This window comes from Hydra viridissima, unplaced genomic scaffold (assembly GCF_058129835.1).
Source record: "Hydra viridissima isolate aposymbiotic clone 2 unplaced genomic scaffold, HvirCarnegie_v1 scaffold_1, whole genome shotgun sequence".
Taxonomy (NCBI): domain Eukaryota; kingdom Metazoa; phylum Cnidaria; class Hydrozoa; order Anthoathecata; family Hydridae; genus Hydra; species Hydra viridissima.
Window position 1 is genome coordinate 23,361,889 of NW_028324300.1, and position 19,440 is coordinate 23,381,328.

The 19,440-nt window shown below is 31.0% G+C and overlaps 2 protein-coding genes and 1 pseudogene across 2 annotated transcripts in view; 1 reads left to right on the forward strand and 2 right to left on the reverse strand.

The window, feature by feature from the left end:
* LOC145183507 (uncharacterized) overlaps positions 1-19,440 on the forward strand; it is a 297,046-nt gene that overhangs the window by 245,701 nt on the left and 31,905 nt on the right. The gene's annotated exons all lie outside the window — the stretch shown is intronic.
* Positions 1-19,440, reverse strand: part of LOC149893978 (NACHT, LRR and PYD domains-containing protein 14-like) — a 165,682-nt gene that overhangs the window by 124,120 nt on the left and 22,122 nt on the right. The gene's annotated exons all lie outside the window — the stretch shown is intronic.
* The window catches only part of LOC149893981 (uncharacterized), a 152,750-nt pseudogene continuing 143,584 nt past the window's right edge, over positions 10,275-19,440 (reverse strand).

The following is a 19,440-nucleotide window of genomic DNA, read 5'->3' on the forward strand; positions in this document are numbered from 1 at the left end:
TGTAGGGAATTATGCAGAAACCACGGAAGGAGTTGGAGTGGATCAAACAGGACTTGCTACCGATTTGCTTTTTTCACCATTGGGAGGAGCTTTTTACGCCAATTCTTTGCAGGGATGCAACATGTTTAACACCACTTCCTTGGGAGGATATTTCACGTTGGACATGCCTTTCAGAAACGACGTCTCCATTCAACTGGTGAACAAAAATGCCACAGCCATCACGTATTGGATTCAACCGTTCATTTCCACACTTGCTTCCATTCCTGCCACCATCCCTCTTTACAAGCTGTACTGCAGAACGTTTCGATATTTGAATACCACTTACGGCAGCGAATACGTTTTGATGAACACCAACGGAAAAGGAAATGGTGTGTCGTTGAAATACATCAAAATGCACATCATTGGCGCCTCTGGAAACTGGTGGGAATCTAGAGTTCGAATGTACGATGGGAATTTACCTCCAGGTAACGGTGCCGTTCTCACTCCTTGGACACCGTACAACACCAACAATTACACGTATTTTTCAGGATATGACGGTGACAGCACATGCTTCTTTTCCTCCTCAGGATTGGAAGATTTTTATTTGTCCTCATGGAACGGTTCAAATTTGACTTCATTCAACAACAAGTCGACTGGACTTCTGTATCAATCCACTTCATCCATCGGTTCCACATCTACCATCTCTTTTTACAGAAATTTCGGAGAAGCAGATTCTATGCCTACTGTCGCAGCTGGTAGAAGACTCGTTGTCACGCTCAACTCTGGTGATGCTCAAGTCGGTCAATCCGGAAGCTTTTACCTTCTTCTAGGACAAGTCTATTATTACGCTTAAAAAAAAATCACTTGCGAAATTCTATAGATCTATTATACAGATGAAATAAAAAAATGAAAATGACTTAAATAAATTCTTCTTGCTATAAAAAGATGAGTATTACAGAACAAGAAGAATTTGAGGAATTCCTTTACAGTGAACTACCGGAAATAAACACTTTTGATCCAGAATTACACAGAATGGCCATACAATTCCACGATGATCAACACAAAAACAACATGCACAAAGAATTAGAGAAACGCGAAGAGAAAAATATAAACATCTTTTTCCATACTTGAACTACAAAGAATTAAGTCATTCACAACCTTTTTTTTCATTATGTCATCTCATTATAAAAATCCACAAAAATGACAATGAGCATGCGCAAAAATGATCATGCGCAAAAATACACATGAGCATGCGCAAAAAAAAATATACATGAGCATGCGCAAAAAAATATACATGAGCATGCGCAAAAATGTCAATGCGCCAGAATCGGCAAGTCTTAGTAGTAGCAATTACATTCTTGTCAAATTAAACGTGTCTCAGGGACAGATCGACATAATAAAAAAATCAATCATTGAAGGAAAACCCGCCAGCATCCGCATTTCAAATGAAAATCTGCACGGAAACGGCATTTTACTTTTTACAGAAAGACAACACCGAAAAATTGTGGACGCTCTCAATCGAGGAGTTGGAGTCACAATAAAAATGAGCAAAACTCAATTGGAACACAACGCAAAAGTTGATGGAGGATTTCTTGGTGCTCTTTTGCCTTTATTGGGAAGGGTTGCAGCCAAAGCCGTCCCAGTTTTTGGCAAGGCCGCTTTGGGCGGTGTCGCCTCTTCTCTTGGTTCCAATATGATCGACAAAATTTTGGGAAATGGAGTAAAATCAGAAGGAGGGTTTCTTCCTTTTCTTTTAGCTTTATTGGGAGCTCTTGCACCCACTTTGATCAAAAAAATTGTTGGAAATGGCATTGCTTACCTCAGAAGCAATGGAAAAGGGATGAAAGTTGCCACATACAAAGGTGACGGACTGTTTTTGACACCTTGGGTCACTGGAAGCTCACTTAAAGATGGATTATACTTCAAAAGAGACAGAAAATATGTTCCCATCTTATCTTGATTGCTTCTCAGACCCGTTCTCAAAAATCCTTCAAAAAAAATTTTCTTGACATAATAAAATGAACGGAAAAACAAGGATCTTGAGAAATGAGGACGGAAAAATAAAAAGCATAAAAACACTTGACCCCATTGAATACTTAAGGAGCAAAGGATTTGGGTGGCGCGAAATTGAAAAATACAAATCAATTCTCGAAGAAAAACAAGAACAAGAGCATGAACAAAGAAAAAAAGAAAGTTTTCGCGCAAGATTTAAACACCTTTACAACCATTAAACTTTTTTTCATTACGCGTTTTATCACGTCATGAAAAAAAATGTTTTTGTCCTCCTCTTAATTTTTTCAACCCTCCATCATCATCATCATCAAAAAAAAACTCAACACGCGATTATCAAAAAAAACTCAAAACGGGCATCAAAAATGGTTTTGTCCCAGAACTCTCCTTTTCTGGTAGTGTTCTTTGTGTGATAATGTTATTAAAAAATATGCAACAAGTTATATCATAAATTCTTTTTACTGAATGTAAAGCGTAAATTGAGACTCTAAGGAGTTTTGCAATTCTAAGACTGCATAAAATGTATGGTTCTCTCAGTAAAAAATAATTCTGCGCTGGCTGTCAATTATCGAGTGTTCTGTACTCCAGTGGGTATCAAAACACTTTTTACCATTTTCATAATTTTAAGCATTTTCTGCTGGCTTAGTATAGACATTTTTTTGAAAATGGTGTTCTGAAAAACAAAAGTCCAGCCAAATTCCACAAATAAATAAACAAATCCGCTACAATCGGTTTCTCGTTGAAGGCAATAAAATGAAAGCCAGAGTAGCATAGATTCATACATTGGAACGCAAAAAAAACTGCGTTTTACGTTTGCGTTCCAAAATAAAAACTCACACGCTAACTCAAATGCATTTGACGCAATTTATTGCGTTTACTTACGTAAACGTAATCGCAATTTACGCAAAAAACTGCGTTTACGCACGCATTAAATACGCAACTTACGCATATAAAATGCGTTTACTAACGTAACTCAAACGCAACTTACGCGTATAAGTGGGTTTACAAACGCAACTGAAACGGAACATACGCATATTATACATATATATATATATATATATATATATATATATATATATATATATATATATATATATATATATATATATATATATATATATATATATATATATATATATTCCATTTCCTTTGTCGTATCATAAAATTTACAATAAGAAAGATCGTGTATATATAGCATATATATTTGTATATATGTTATATTGTGTATATATAGCATATATAATTACTTACTTTGACTCAGTCTTCTCCCCCTTCGTTCGTTGCACCTTACAGTTTAATTTTTTCATTTCATTTTTTTTTTTTTTTAATAATTGTTTTTATTCTCTTCTTTTGATTTCTTATTTTTTCAAGTTTAGGATAGGGTGGGGCAAGATGTCCATAAAGTTAACATTATTAGTTTACCTAGGTCTCACAAATGCACAAGGTACTTGACTTTAGGAACATCTTGCCTCACTAAAAGTTACAGAAAATTAGTTGTATTATTTTTGTGATTATAATAAAGAAATATTTGTTTTGTGGGTAATTTATTCCACAATACTCCAAGTATAAAAATTTTAAAACTCAATGAATAAAACTAGTTTATTTGCAATTAGCTAGTTTTGGATGAAGAAAAATGCCCTTTTATGTGGGGGGCAAAACGTCCTGTGATTAGTTAGTGTTAAAAACTTTTAGGTAAGTTTATTTCTTTTGAAACAAAACATAAATATTAAAACTAAATATATACAGGGCGTTTTACCTGACACATAAAAGGCCATTTTCCTCTTTTTACTAAATTCTTTGTTATTTTATTTGTAAAATTTTTTTTTAGATAACAATTTTTGTTTTGTTTTGTAGATATTTTTCCAGCCATGGACAATTAATTCCTTTGAATAACTGTCCCATTGTATGTTTTTTCATTTTATATATAAAAAAGATCGCTTAAAACGGGCAATCAACCACAAAAACACTATGTGATTGGTCAGCGCACGCGCACACTTTAAAAATTGCTTTAAACAAAGGAAAACTCATTTTCCGCTCACAAATTGAACTCAATAATACTCAGTTGTATACGGTACTATTATTTTAACAAAAACTATTTTTAGAAAAAAGTAAAGCTTAATACCTTTTACTAGTAAGCTCATTTCAATTATTGTAAAAATCTGGCTATATTCACTCAATTTAAAAACATAATACACTCGTTTTAAAAGGAACCATTATAATGAGAAATTAAATATCATTTTTAACAAATTTAATAATTTTTTAAATTCGTTATAAAATGGCCTAAAAACATGTTAAACACGTAATAATTTGTTTTAAGGGAAAAGTCTGATGGCATTTCCTTATAGCATAAGGAAGTTCCTATAGGCATTTCCTTATGATATGCAGCTTATACATAAAAGTATAAAAAGAATTAGTTTAGGAAACAAAACCAAGTTTTACTTAATCGTTTCATAAATATCTAATTTAATATGACACATCAATCTCGCAAGAGTAAGATCTATCAAGAGGATATCATAAAGTTTTGTTCAAAAAAATAACATCAAGAAGAAATATTGCAAGACCCGAGATCAAGGTTTCAGGGTTATAGTCTTTTGGCAAATTTATCTGAAGACTCGTGTAATTTGATTAACAAAATGCAAGATTTTGGTTAAAGAAACATTTTTCCGAAAAAGAAGTTTATTGAAAATTTAACTGAACGGGTATTTAAATTACTTTTTCTTAGATCTAAAATGTTATCAAGAACAATGTAGCGTATGATTTTTATATATTTAAGGAGTATACTTTGTATCTTCATTTCACTACATCTGATACTCAAATAAATAAATCACAAAATGATGTTGAGTTTTTCTGCATATTGTGTAATCAAAAGTTTACAGCTCGTATTGGTCGAACATCCAACATTAAGAAGCATTTACAAAGAAAACATCAGGACATTTTGGATAAGTGGTTTGACTCATACGACACACTAAACAAATCAAATAAAAAGCGAAACGTGCTTGATGCCGATACTTTGAACGCTATCAAGTTCTTTATTACATCAAACTGCTCGATTTAATAATCCTTTTTTGAGGAAACTAGTCAAAGTTCCACTTCCTTGTGCAAAAAGTTTTAGAGAAAACTTGATACCAGAAACGATGGTAAAATTACCAAACATAATTAACGAAAAATTAGACGATGCCCTGGTTGTCACTTTATTTAGTGATAAATGGACATTTCCTGAAATGTTGGACTTTATTTCAGTTGGTGCAACATTAACGAACAGTGATTTAAAAAAAGAAATCATCATTATTGGTATGGAACAGATGACAGGACGTCACAATGCAGAAAATATTAAATTAGGGATTGAAAAGATTATAAATACCTTTACCTTCAATAAATCAAAAATAAATGGTAATTTTTTAAAAATTTTATAGCTTTAAATACTGTAAACACAATGAATTTATTGATTACTTTAGTTATATTTATTTAACAGCTATTACATGTGATGAAGGGAGCTCATATGTCAGACTGTTTAAGCAATTATTTGAAAAGTCTCAAGAAGATAGAGTTGAAGAGACGAAAGGTGGCGATAGCGCATTTGAAGATGAGCTATTGCTGAACCAAAAGGTTGCCCTTTATATTGAAGAAGCAGGAAATGAGCAGCTAAAAATATGTGAAGATGAAGTCTTAAATATTGAAATTCAAACCTCAGATGAACTTCTTGAAGTGCTATTAACTGAATCAAGGAAGCTTACTTTTACAAATGTTATTCAGTGAGCCAAAACAGCTGAGGAAGTAAACATCACTTATAACTTTAACAAAGGTAACGAATACGATCTTCATAGTGCTGAGCTAACTAAAGATCTTGAAATTGAATTGGGAACATCGAAACTACCGCGGTTTTCCTGCGCAGCTCATAAAACAAACATCGCTGTACGAATCGCTATTAAGAAACAAATGTGTCGTTTACTTGCGACGCTTTCAAAGTACGCTTGAAGCATAAATCAATCTATAAATAGCGTTCAATACCACATAAAAAATGAAGCTAAATTACAAACAAGTTGTGAAGGAATTCGTTGGTCAGCTGCTTTCTTAAAGTTACAGAGTTATCAAAGTGCTTATAAAAGAAATGCATTCGATCCGGAAAATCAATCCCCAATCGAATTAGATAAGATTGAGCTATACCTACAAATCCTTCTTCCCGCATACCAGTTCAACTTAATTGTACAAAAGAATCTTTCATCTATTGCTGATGTTTTGCCTGTATTGACTATTATGATTTCAAAATGGAGTAGAATGGAATTACAAGGAAATGGAAAAGAATTTGCTAACTTGTGAATTTCTTCTTTTAAATTAAAGTTTCAGTACGAACTTAAATCAGGAATTTATCAAGTAGCATCACTGTTGAATATCTCAAAGCTTAAATTGTGGTTCTTTAGACCTGATTGTCAATTTATTGTTAAAGGTATTTAGTTATTAGGTTATATTATTTAATTAAGAGAAATAAAAAGTTTTAAAAATTTAGTTTAAAAAATAGTTCTTCAAAACCTAATTTATAAATTTAACTACTTTTATATATTAATTTATTATATTAAAGTTTTTATCACAACCCAAAATGTTTAGGAGCATTAGAAAAGCTACACCAAGTCCTGAAATTCTATACGCCACGCAATATTTATCAAAGTGCTTTAGAATCGCAACCAGGATGTGATCTTATACAAGCGAAAGAACGATTCAGTTCAAATGATCAGCTAATTGATTCGCTTAGCGGATTTCTGTTAGATGACAACTATTGCCCAGAAGCTCAGCAGCCTAATTTACAATTTTATTCACTTGAAATCGAAAAAGAAAAACTTTACTTTTTTAAGCAAATCGAAGAGAAAGAACTTGCTGTATCTGTGTGACCTTCTTATGACATTTGGTTCAAAAATTCTAAAATGCCAATGTTTCGAAAGCTATTTGTCCTTTTACTAAATATTCCATCATCAGCAGCTTTTATAGAGAGATATTTTAGTACTTCTGGTTTTGTATGTGAAAAGAGACGAGGCAACATGAATGCTGATCTGATTATCAGTCGCTCATTGTTAAAAGTAAACTTAAAACTTCTTGAAAGTTTAAATGATTTTTTCGGACGACAATGACTCAGATAGTGAAATGTAAACTTATCATATTAAGAAAATATATTTTTTGAACTTGAAAAGCACAAAAATAAAATTAATATATAATGCAACAGTTTCAATAATAACATTAACTTAAATAATAACACAACGGTTTAAATAAAAAGTTATATTATATCTTTGAATTAAAAAGTAAAAAGTACCTACTTAATAATTCGCGTTTTCTTAAAAAGACACATTTTTTAAAATAGATTAGGTAAGTCGCGTTTGAGTCAAGTTTGCAAACCCATTTATACGCGTAAGTTACGTTTGAGTTACGTTCTTAGACGCATTTTGTATGCGTAAGTTGCGTATTAAATGCGTGCGTGAATTGCGTTTACGTTTAGGTAAGTAAACGCAATAAATTGCGTCAAATGCGTTTGGGTTTGCGTGTGAGTTTTTATTTTGGAACGCAAACGCAAAACGCAGTTTTTTTTGCGTATTAATGTATGCATAGATTCCACGTGAATTCCACCGTGCATTGCCAGAATTTAGCAGCCCATGAAATTTAATGTACGAAAATTCTCAGGCATATCCCAGTTCCAAAAACAAAGGCATATCCCAGTGTTAAAAGAAACAACATATCATCTCTCCATATAATAGTAGGGAGATTCAATCTTGTCGGTCTCTGCACAAATTTTGATTTTAGAGAATCATATTCACTTATAATATCATCGACGAAGTAGTACGCAACGTCTGGAGAACGAGTAGCACTTCCTAAGATTTCATCCATAACATGCTTTAAAATGTGGTGCAAATCACGATGTTATTAGCAAACAACATATTTTGCCACATGTAAATTAAGCAAATTCTGCTGACGCTGTAGAATGACTACAACTCCATTTCTGCTGCCAGTATTCACTGCCGTCGCATCCGTGACAACAATTTTTATTTATGCCCACAATTCACAATAATCCAGAAAGTCTTTAATACCCTTGGCAATTGTTTGCGTTCTCAATTTTTCCAGGGTTTGTACCCCTAATCTGACTCCTTTTTTAGCGTTTTTGATTAATACCACTTACAGTACTTTGTAATTAACTTTCTTCCCCTTAAAATGCAGTGCCCAATTCTCTTCCTTCAAAGTTCTTTTCATATTTATTTTCATCTTTTCAGCCTGTTTCTTCATTGCTTTCAGGATTCCTATATGGAAGGGCGTGGGCAAGCTGAAACCCTCAGCAGATAACTGCTTGCATAATGCAGACACCTTCTTTTGCTAATGTCAACATTCCTGATTAAGGTAACTGCTGCAGTTATTGAATTGTGTGCAAGACAATATTCTTTTTTTCAGGAGGCTCGTAGGATTTGTCGTCGTTTGTGTCTGAGTTGTTTTCTGAGTTGCTAGATAATAGAAGTTTTGTCGAGGAATCAGGGAATGACAAAGTGGACTGACTGGACTCCTTTATTGTTTTACAGGGATGCACCGGTACGCATTTCGACGTAGTGTACCCCACCTTTCCGCCACTAAAGACTTGCTTTTCATACAGCTGCTTATCTTCCCTGCTAAGCTACTCTCCATTTGTACAGGTGATGTTAAATATACCAGCAAAAGCTACTTTTTTGTCTTTCTGACCAGGGCGCTTATCAGATATTGAATTTTCGACTTACCTTACTATAGACTTCAATTTTATGACAGAGAAATTTAATTTTTTGATCCATAAAGACTCTGCTTATGCGACACTTCTCGTTTTTTGCAAGATAATGGTAATGGAATTTTGCAGTAATTCTCCAACGATGCTTCTATACATGAGATGCTTTTCCGTAGTTTAATGGCTTTTTCAAATCTTACCAGATTATTGGTTCACTAACGAGAATTTTTATTAATATCAGACTAATATAAGACTCTCATTCAGAATAATATTTTACTTTTTTATGTTATTTTAGTTAAAGCCAATAAAGGCCTAGTCTGTTTTAATCTGAACTAATGAATTTGATTTCATTGAATTCTGATTAACAATTATGTACAAAGCTATTAATTGCAGCTATAGTTGGACTAATATAAGGTGACATGAGTTTAGCGCTGCTTATTAGCTATTCCTTAACTTAACTAACTGTTACCATTGATAACATCAAAAAAACCAAGCTAATCTTTTTTTATTTCCATTTTTTAGTATATTATTACATTAAATTATTATCATTTTATGATATTTCCGTGATTTTCTGAAGAATTTAAAAAAACCTCTTTAAGTTTTAATAAACAATAAATATTTGCAGCAAAAACGCCAAATATATATATTTTTACATATTACCCAAATTTATATATTTAACATTTTTATTTAACATATCAAAAATATTTAAACAATCAAAAGTATTTCGTATCACTTTAACTTTTTCAACTCTTCGATGTTATAAAAACATTCTTGTATTACATATACTTTTTACATATTTACATTTGTATTTGTTTTTTATTAAACATTTTAAACGTTTTTTCGTGTTTCTTTAAACTCTTCGATGTTATTAAAACATTCTCCACAGTGGTCAGTAGAAATCATCAACCTCCTGAAATTCGAACCACGAAGCCATTCGCAAATATCGTCGATGAAGTTCGTGTCGTCGTGAAGGTAAAGATTTAATTCTTCAGCGAGTCGAATCCACGGGATGAAACCTTCGAACTCGTTCTTTGATACGAAAGTATAGTGGGTGCTTATCCGCAACCATTCAATTTTATGTGTCGGTGTCCATCCATCGATCTTCACTGGATGATTTAAATTGACATCACGAACGTTGGTCGAACATAAAAGGAGGAGTTTTTTCTCATCCTTAGATAAAATATTTTTATCAACCCATAAATGGTTCAACTTGCATCCTGCGTCTAAAAATTTCTGCATGAAATATTTCTCATGTGAAACTTCAATAGCAGTTTTTCCATCTTTTATAACAATCCCCCACCGACGTTCATTAATTGATATTTCAAGTCCTCTGTAATCGACGCCTGAGCTTCAAAGAAGCATTCTAAGAACAACTTTCGATCAACTGAAGAAAGACCTTCATATGAAGAATTTTATATTTAGATCAATATCATAAGAAAAGTAGTCAGTCTGACTAAAGAAGACTGCATATTGCTGCATATTGATTAAGTAAAGAAACCAAAACCAGAAACAAAACAAAAAAAAAAACAAAAAAAAAACTTGCAAATCTGATTTCTTCAGCGCTCTATATAATTTGTTTCATTTCATCATTAAACGTAACATCATCGTTAAACAATAACATCATTAATATCGTAATAGCATCATTAAACAACTCATACTTTAAACATTTCCTATAACATATAACATTGCATATAACAATCCCAAAAGAGCCATTATATCTCTTTCGAGTATATTTTGCAAACTTATTACAGAAATAGATTTCTCTTTAGTTTTAAGGGTAATAGAGATTAATATGAAACTTCAATTTTCGTAGATTTTTAAATATTGCTGTCCGCGTATGGTACACATAGGATACAAGCTTGTGTATTAACTGCAAAGTGTAAAATCCAAAACGATGCGTTGAAATGAGTGATTAAAAATATTCTCTAAGACTTAAAAACAGGGTTTGTCGCGCTGCTGCTACAAAAGTTCTAGAAATATCAAAAGATCATTTCAGCACTTTACAGCCACACCCCTAATGTTTTTTTATCTGAAAAACCCAACATCGAGTAACAATCTGAGTTTCAAACTTACAAGGAAAAGGAGTGTTTTTCAATATAAACATTTACAATTGTCTTCTACCTATTGATACGTAACAAATTGATAACTAATAACTATTTTCTCGCAATTTTAACAAAGTAATAAAATTGATACTAAAAAGAAAAGATCAGAAAATAGAAAATATGTTAAAACAAAAGTTTATCATAAAACAAGGCTAACAATTAAAACTAACAAAACAATCCATCTAACTAGATAACAAACGCAACTGATATTATCATTTACACTACAATTAGTAAAATACTGAATCTCTATAATATACTGAAAGTCATGAGAGTCATTTTCTTCGTAAAACAGACCGAAAAGACTCACGTCATAAACCCCAAAAACCCCTATTTTGATGTACTGTTTATGAGTCATTTTCTCATTCCGCCAACTCCGTTACTGAAATTTTGTCCTACAGCTATAAAAACCCAATTCTGGTACAAGTAACATAAAAAACAGCACCGTGGGTAGTAATACTTATCGTTAATGTAAACTAGCTTTTTATCGGATATTTCCAACTAAAATTTAAAATTTTGTGTGCACAATTGTTAATCAAAAATGTCCACTCCGTAGATGTCCTGCATCTAGGACTATATTGTTATACTCAATAATTTTGTATTAAGGCTAATCGGGGACTTAATTTGGTGCTTTAGACATGCTAATATATGGTATTTTAATACATGTATTAATTTACACCTTATCCTGTTGTAGCTCTTGTCAAAAACTTGCTGTCCCCACATTTTTTGTCCACTCCGTTATTACATTCTAAAATAGTCACAGGTTTGTAGTTTTTACTTATTTACTAATTAAAACAATCAAAAAAAGTCCAGTTCTATGGAATTTATTAACATTTAATTTTTTCTGTTAAGACAGCTGTCAAAGAGGCATGGGCGTAATATAATTTTTAGAATGTTGAGTATGATGTTGAAAATGAGGGTGATTTGTAAAAAATGACGGTAGTCAGAGCTAACCTTATATTGACCCCTAACTTCCCTTTTCCTAAAACTACGTTTTTTTTTGTTTTTTTTTGGTTTTTTCATAAATTAGATCGATATTCATTAAATGATCAAAGTTTTTAAACCCTTAAAATCGTCGAGTGAAGAAACTCTCAGAATCAAGTTTTCACTGCTCACTGTGACTTATTAATATGGCGCATTTGCAAAAAGCCTCCTCCTTTTGTTGGGCTACTATTTGATTCAACTGTTTATCATTTTTTTTGTTTAATTTTACTATTGGCTGATAGGGTAAAACACCAAGTGTTCGCCGATTTTTCGACCAAGTCCCATATAATAATTATTTTCTTTCTTGTTTTTTGATAAATTATCGATCTCGAAGTTTGATCGTATAGAAAGAAGAGTGCTCATTACGATGTCCTTAAAACGAATAACCTCCGATAATGAACAAGGGAGCTTTTGGCTCCAAAAATAAAAAACGGCGGCCACTTGCGTGTTTCTCATGTTTGCACCCCACGTTTTTGAACTTCCGCCAGTGTTCGTCTCTATGCTTTTTTTTATTATTATATTCTTTTTGTCGTTTTTTGACTTAAATGTATTTAAAATTTAAAGACAAACAAAAGAATGATATCAAAAAAATATAGAAAGTTTACATTTGTATGCTTTACAACTAAAAAATTTTAAAGTTGCTCATGTAATTGTTCACATTTCGTATAAATGTTTCAATTTATTGATAGGCATGGGCTTAAAATTCTAGATATTTTTGTGCTACGTTATAAAAGAACAGATAGTTAATTTTACGACGTTCTTACCAGAATCAGAAGTGTATAGCACAACTGGCTTTTTCTTTTAGACCTATTCTTAGGTTTAGCTGATGAGCTTAGCTTCCTCTTTCCCACCACGTGGTTGGCCCGCAAAATTTTCTTTTGAAACATACTCATTAGGATTGACGAGGCGGAAAGCGTCCCCAATCTTCGTCCAGCCACTCTTCATGGGGCTATATAGTCCCACGTCGAGTGGCTGCAAGAAATGAGTGTTATTAGGTGGAATGAGGATAAAAATCATTCTAAAATCTGCTAGCTTCTTCACTAAATGAAATTTTATCCGACTTTGATGTTTCTTGGTCCAAGCAATAACTTTTCTTTGAGTAATATTATCTGTCAGCCACTGATCAAAAACGTAAGTGCGCCGCAAGTAACTCAATAGAGTTACTTGCGGCGCACGTTACTCTATTGGCATGAAAACAACATTTCGCATGAAGTTTCTGCATTTTAAACAATTTTTACTTCAAAAAAAAATTGCAAAGTTTTAAATGTAAAAATAAAAAGTAAAAACAATTTGTGGTGTTTTTTTCTCTTTATAACACTTAAAATCTGTCACGTATGAAGAATGTCTAATGACACATTTTGTTCTGACAAATTCAGACAGACTTTGACTGAAAAATTCAGACAGACTTTTACTGATATTTCAAAAAAGTGTTACATTAGTATCCGCCTAAGAATCTCATCCTCGAAAAAAACTTAAATTTACTGATAGTCTGCTTGACAATAATAGCAAACAGCTGTTAATTATTTAATTTGAAAGAGTTGAAAGAGACCAGTGCAGAAAATATATGTTTAATCATGTGGTATTCAAAGTCCATTGGTTATATAACTTACATTAAACTAGGGAGTTTTGTCACGTGACATTTTATCGCGGAAAAAAATATATCGTATGTTTTTGAAAAACTTCGTCCAAAAAACGCAATAAATGATTTTATGTAGGTGTCAAAGAATAAAAACCCACCCATGAAAATAAATAGTATATACGTAAATATAGATGTCATTTTTTTTAGAAAAGGTTGCACTACAATAATTTTTTTGGGGACGTCGTTTTGCTTTAGAATTGATAAAGTTATTTAATTTTAAATGTTTCAGTTTTGTTTATATACAAGTAAAATAAGCTAATTCTTTCGTCCCCACATAAAAATAGATTCTGCAACTATTTATTTATTATGTCAAACAGTTTTTTTTTTTTTGGTAGTCTAATAGGGTGGGTTTTTTGTTTTCTAAGTGGAGATTTTATAAATTTCCCCTGTCTTTTCATATTTTATTGTTAAGGCAACTTTTTACGCAAGAAAAAAAAAAGACAAAAAAGTTTTTTTTCGGTGCCAAAAGTTTAACGAGATACTTTAAGGAAATATTTCATAAAATGTATATAAATTGAAAATATTAAACCACAAATATCTTTGGAACCAAATAAGCTACAGAAGTGGTTGAAACCATTTTGAAAATAAAATATATTTAGGAATGCAATGCATTTGAAATAAAAAAGATTTTCATTGGCTATAAAAGTTGCCTAAACTCCCTAATTAAATTATATAACCAACCAAATATTTATTTTGAATCATTTTAATAGATTTATTAAACTGAAATCTTATAGGTATTGCCTGAATAGTTTTATATATTTTATAAATAAATTTAAATGCTTAAAATAAAAAAAAAAATTAACTTGTTTAAATATAAGAGATGTAAAACAAGTTACAACTTTGAAAAAAAACCTGCTGACTCATCATTTCTCCCATATATAATGTATATTGCTCCCAGAAATTTGATATAATGCTTTCAGATATTTGTTATATTGCTCCCAGATATTGAAACTTTTCATTATTTCAGGTGGGATCCAGGTGGGTTCCTAAATTAAAAAATGCTCAATTGTTCAATGATGCTACAACATCACAAGTTTCTCAGTGAGTTTAAACTTTTCTATATATTTGAAGTTGAAAATGTTCTCATGACGTCCTTAAGTTATTAATTCCGACTTTTCGATAAACCTCGAAAAGAAGAAAAAAATTTTCTCGTTTCTGAAATTTTCGAAATTTATCACGAATTTCTCGAAATTAGTCGCAAATTTGAATTTTTTTCGACAAAGTCCGGTCAAAATTTCATTTAAGTTTACTGAAGTACTTGACTAATTTTTAATATCTCTCCACTTTTTCATGTTTTTCTATGGTTACATGGCTGAAATTTTTTATGGTTTGCAGAAAAGAAGAGCATTTTGTTTCTTTTTCCTGACTTAGTTTACTTTGATTCCACTCAGTAAAGCTTTCTTTTTTCTTTCTTTGTTGTGACGTTATTTTCCGTTGCCCGTGTAATTAAATTTTGAAACTTGCGTCTTTTGACTGGGGAGTACTTTCATCCTCATATAGGTTTTAAACTCAGTCACTCAACCACATAGTTTGTTTTCTTGGATCAGCTTAATTAAGCTTTTCGTTATTTTCGACAGCAAACAATTCGCACTAAAAATGATCAAAATTATATTTTAAGAATTTTAGTCGCAAATCTCCTTTTTGACCCACTGCGTTGTCATTCGCACTAAAAAATGATCAAAAGTATGTTGTAAGGTCTTGGGTTGGAAATGTCGTATTTGACCAACTGTACTATTACTTTTTAAAGTTACAAACAAATAAAAGTATTTTTCCTAAAATATCTGATGCAAGTAAAATTAGTTTTTCTTCGTTTAAGATATTTTCAACCATCTTAGTACCATTAAAAAAAGGACAACAATAACGTGCTTTTGTAATATGAACTTCATAACAGTAACATTGACGTGTTTTTTTGCGATAAGAAATTCATAACGAATTTTGAACAACATTTATGTGTTTGAAAATGAACTTTTTATAAAAAGGTCAGCTTACGAAGAGTAAAAAATAGTCAAATGTCACATGATAACAACGTGTAATAACTGCTGAGTTATGTATGAAAGTCGTCAATAAAGTGCGAGAAATAATTGCTTTCTTAATAAATTTTTCCAGGCATTTAACAATTTTGTCAAAATAATTTTTTTAATTAGTAGAACATAAAAAGGAAAATTATTACCTCGAGACTTGTTCAGGTTGAAAACAGGTCATTGGGTTTGCATAACAACCTTCACTTGGAGATGAAAATTTTAACAACAAACTTGAGGGTTTGAGCAACATAAAGGATGTAAATTTTGTTGACGCTTTAAAAACAGCGTCCAAAAGTCTAAACAAAAAAAATCCAGCGAAGCAAAGCATGCCGTTCTCAATTATTCAAATGCATTCATATTTGCAAAAACAGTTCGAATAAAATGGAATCATGAAGATGAAAACTTCGAACTTCAAAAAAAAAAAAAAACGAGCAAATACTCATGGTATTTTTCTCTTAAGATTGTGATGCTATCAATAAGCAATCTTCATCTGAAAGCAAATGCTAAGTCATTATTAAGAGTTTGATTAAAACTTTTTTCTAAACTTCCACAAATGAGAAGCAAATTGAGAACATTTTTTTTGGTAGTCAGCGAAGAAAGAGAACAAAAGATAAGACTTTATCGTAAACCTGAAATAAAGGTTTAAAAAATTTATGATTTAAAGAAAGATACTTTTTACTCTACTTTTTTTTAAAGATAAAACGTTGTTACTTTTAATTATATTTAACCCATGAAAATAACATAAAAATTGGCCAGTACTCATGCTTTTAAAAAGTTACACAATTTTTGGACCAAAAAAGCTGACAATTTGCACTTAACTGAAAGGCGATAGAAAAGGATGAGCAACTGCGGTTATTCCTTTTCTACATATTTGGACTTCTGACCCTAATTTGTGTTAATCTGATGCTCAGCATTCATCATTTTTAAATTTTTTCTGTTATGAAAAACTTGTTTCTCTTTAATTGTGTTTAGACAAGAAGTAAATTTTTCCGGGTTTTTTTCCAGACTTACAATTCTTGTTTACTCAGACTTACATATAAATTCTTGTTTACTCCAAATCAAAAAATCAGTACTTACTTTTATCTTTCAACCAGCGATTCTTGAGGTTTGAATAACTTTATTTAAGATATACAGTTAGGTTTTCGAAATAGTAACACATTTTTTATAAAATGCAACATTTTTTCACAAAAACAAAATGTAAAACTTTCGACTTTCTTTCGAGAGAAAAAAAAAGTCAACCAATCAATGCTTTCAAAAAATCGCAGGAAAATTACTGGAATTTTAAGATTTTCAGAGTTCAAATTTTAATTTTGTCAATTTACAAATTTCAACGACGTCAAAAGAGAAATTTAGAAGTACGCAATTTTGTTCAAACTGTAACCATTGACGACTTGGAGAGCTACCATTATTTTTTATTTTCTAATTAAAATTTTGATATACTTATAGTAACAACTTTTTAAAGGCTTCATGTTTTAGAAGAAAATTTTTCAAAAATCTTTTCTTTTTAAAACTACTAAATATTTCATGAACATTTTTTGTATTATTTCTATAGTTTACATATTTATTTAACATTGTTCAGCGAGTATAAACATCGAAAGGAAACCTTCGAACACATTCTTTGATACAAAAGTATTTCTGATGTTTATCCACATTTCTTCAATCAGATGATTAGGACTCCATTTATCGATCTGCAATAGGTTACTTAAAAATATACAACCAACGTTAGTCGAACATTTAACAAGAAAATTTTTTTTTTCTCCGACAAAATATGTTTATGAACAATCAGTTCATCCAACTTGAATCCCTTCGTCTATAAACTTTTCCGTGAAATATTATTCATGTGAGGCTTCATGAGCAGTTTTTCTATCGCGTATCGTATGTCGATTACTTAGGACATGAAAAGATCAATCAATCATCGATTGATCTTTTCAAGTCCTAAGTTATCGACGCCTGCTATTCAAAGAACCTATTCCTCGTATGTTAAGAATTCTGTTTACAGCTTCTTTTCTTTCTTCTGCATTTTTGCTTCAAAGCATGGATTGTAAAATTGCTTCAGAATGTGCATACCACGCTGATCGTCTAATTGTTGGCATAACAATATCTAAAACATTTTTACTCTAAGTTCTAAGTAACTCTAGTTGATACAAGACATGTCTAGGTCCCTCAACCCAACTTGAATGCACTTTAATATTAAACCAGTTAGGTATATAAGCACTAACAACAAAATTCACAATTATTTTTAAATTATCTAGATTTGTACCAGTAAGCCCATGATTAGACACCCAAATTCTGCAAAATCGAAGTGCTGTTGTTAGCCATCTACTGTGACAGACTAGTCAAATTTCCAGCATTGCTAACCTGGTAGGCATATCTCCAGTCTTTATTGCTTGACAAATTTGATAAGCATAACTTTGGTCAGTGCTTAAATCCTTAACAATCTTCTGACTGAGATAAATCAAAGGCGGACCTAAATTTATTTTAACAAAGTTGGTATTGATTTCAATCTCAGTTGCTGTATCAAGCATTTTCCCAAGTGGTCCAAACCATTTATTATGAGAAAGCATTGGGCCATCTAAATGTTCAACTAAATGTCTTAACCCTAATTCACCAGTATGTAGATCACAAACAATCCAAACTAATTTTCTATTTAATCTTTTTTCTACCCATTACATGACTCCATCCGCCCAACCAGTTTTGGCATTTGTGCTATCTCCTCCTATAACCATGAGATTTTGATTTTGATTTTTACTGTTTAACCAGTCTACTATGTGATCTGCAATAACTTCAGCTTTTTTTTATTATTGTTCATATCTGGAACAATATGAAAAAGATAGCCACCTCCAGAGTCTTTCACAACAGAGTAATGTTCTTCTTTAATCAGACTAGGAAAACTTCTTTCATTTACCTTTATAAACATTTTTGTGGCATCTACTCTCCCAAAAAAAAAAAGACATGCACAGGGTTTTTTTCTAGGTCTACCTCAAACTGATTGTCTAATTCTTTTGCCAATCTTTCCTGAGCTCTTTTTACTTTGTTATGATCTATAATAAGATGGCAATCACTCTTGCTTATAATCTTTGCATCTATCAAAGTTGCTGTAGCTATTTCAGCAGTTTCTCTTAAACTTGTTTTGTGTCTCATACTAGCCAGAGCAATATTTTCAATACCGATAGTATTATAAATTGAATATGTTTGATTCAGAGAAGATTTACATTGAGTTTGGTTATCAACTTGGATTGTTTTCTGACCACTACCATCTTTAAATGATGAAGAGCAACTGTTTATATAAATTGTTGCAACATTTTCACTATACTCATAATCCTGATTTATAAAATAAATTGTTTATATTTTTAACCTATATTTAAACTAAAGTATATACAACTCAGAGCTTTAAACTTACTTGCTCAATATCTAGCAATAAAAGAGATAAGGATTCTTTCTTGTGCATGCAATTGATTTGTTCTATTTGACTGTAAGTTTTATCTGACTTTAAAATTAGTTATATATATATATATATATATATATATATATATATATATATATATATATATATATATATATATATATATATATATATATATATATATATATATATATATATATATATATATATATATATATTTATATATATGTATGTATATATATATATATATATATATATATATATATATTTATATATATATATATTATTATAAGTATTATTTGTATTCCTTCCAAAAATAACAAATTCTTCCCTTTCCTTCCCAAAATAACAAATAATTTCATTAAAATTTTCTTTTTTACCAGTCTTAACAAAGTTCACAGAAAAATTCTAATACTCCAAAGGATTTAGTATAAACTTAAATTTCTTTGAACTTAAATCAACTTAAAATCTGTATGATTATTCATTTAGTTTATCCATTTAACAAATTAGCCATTATAAGAAGATTGACAAAAGTTTGTCAGTAAACTTATGTCAATGGTTCAAGTTGAATATTATAATATTCA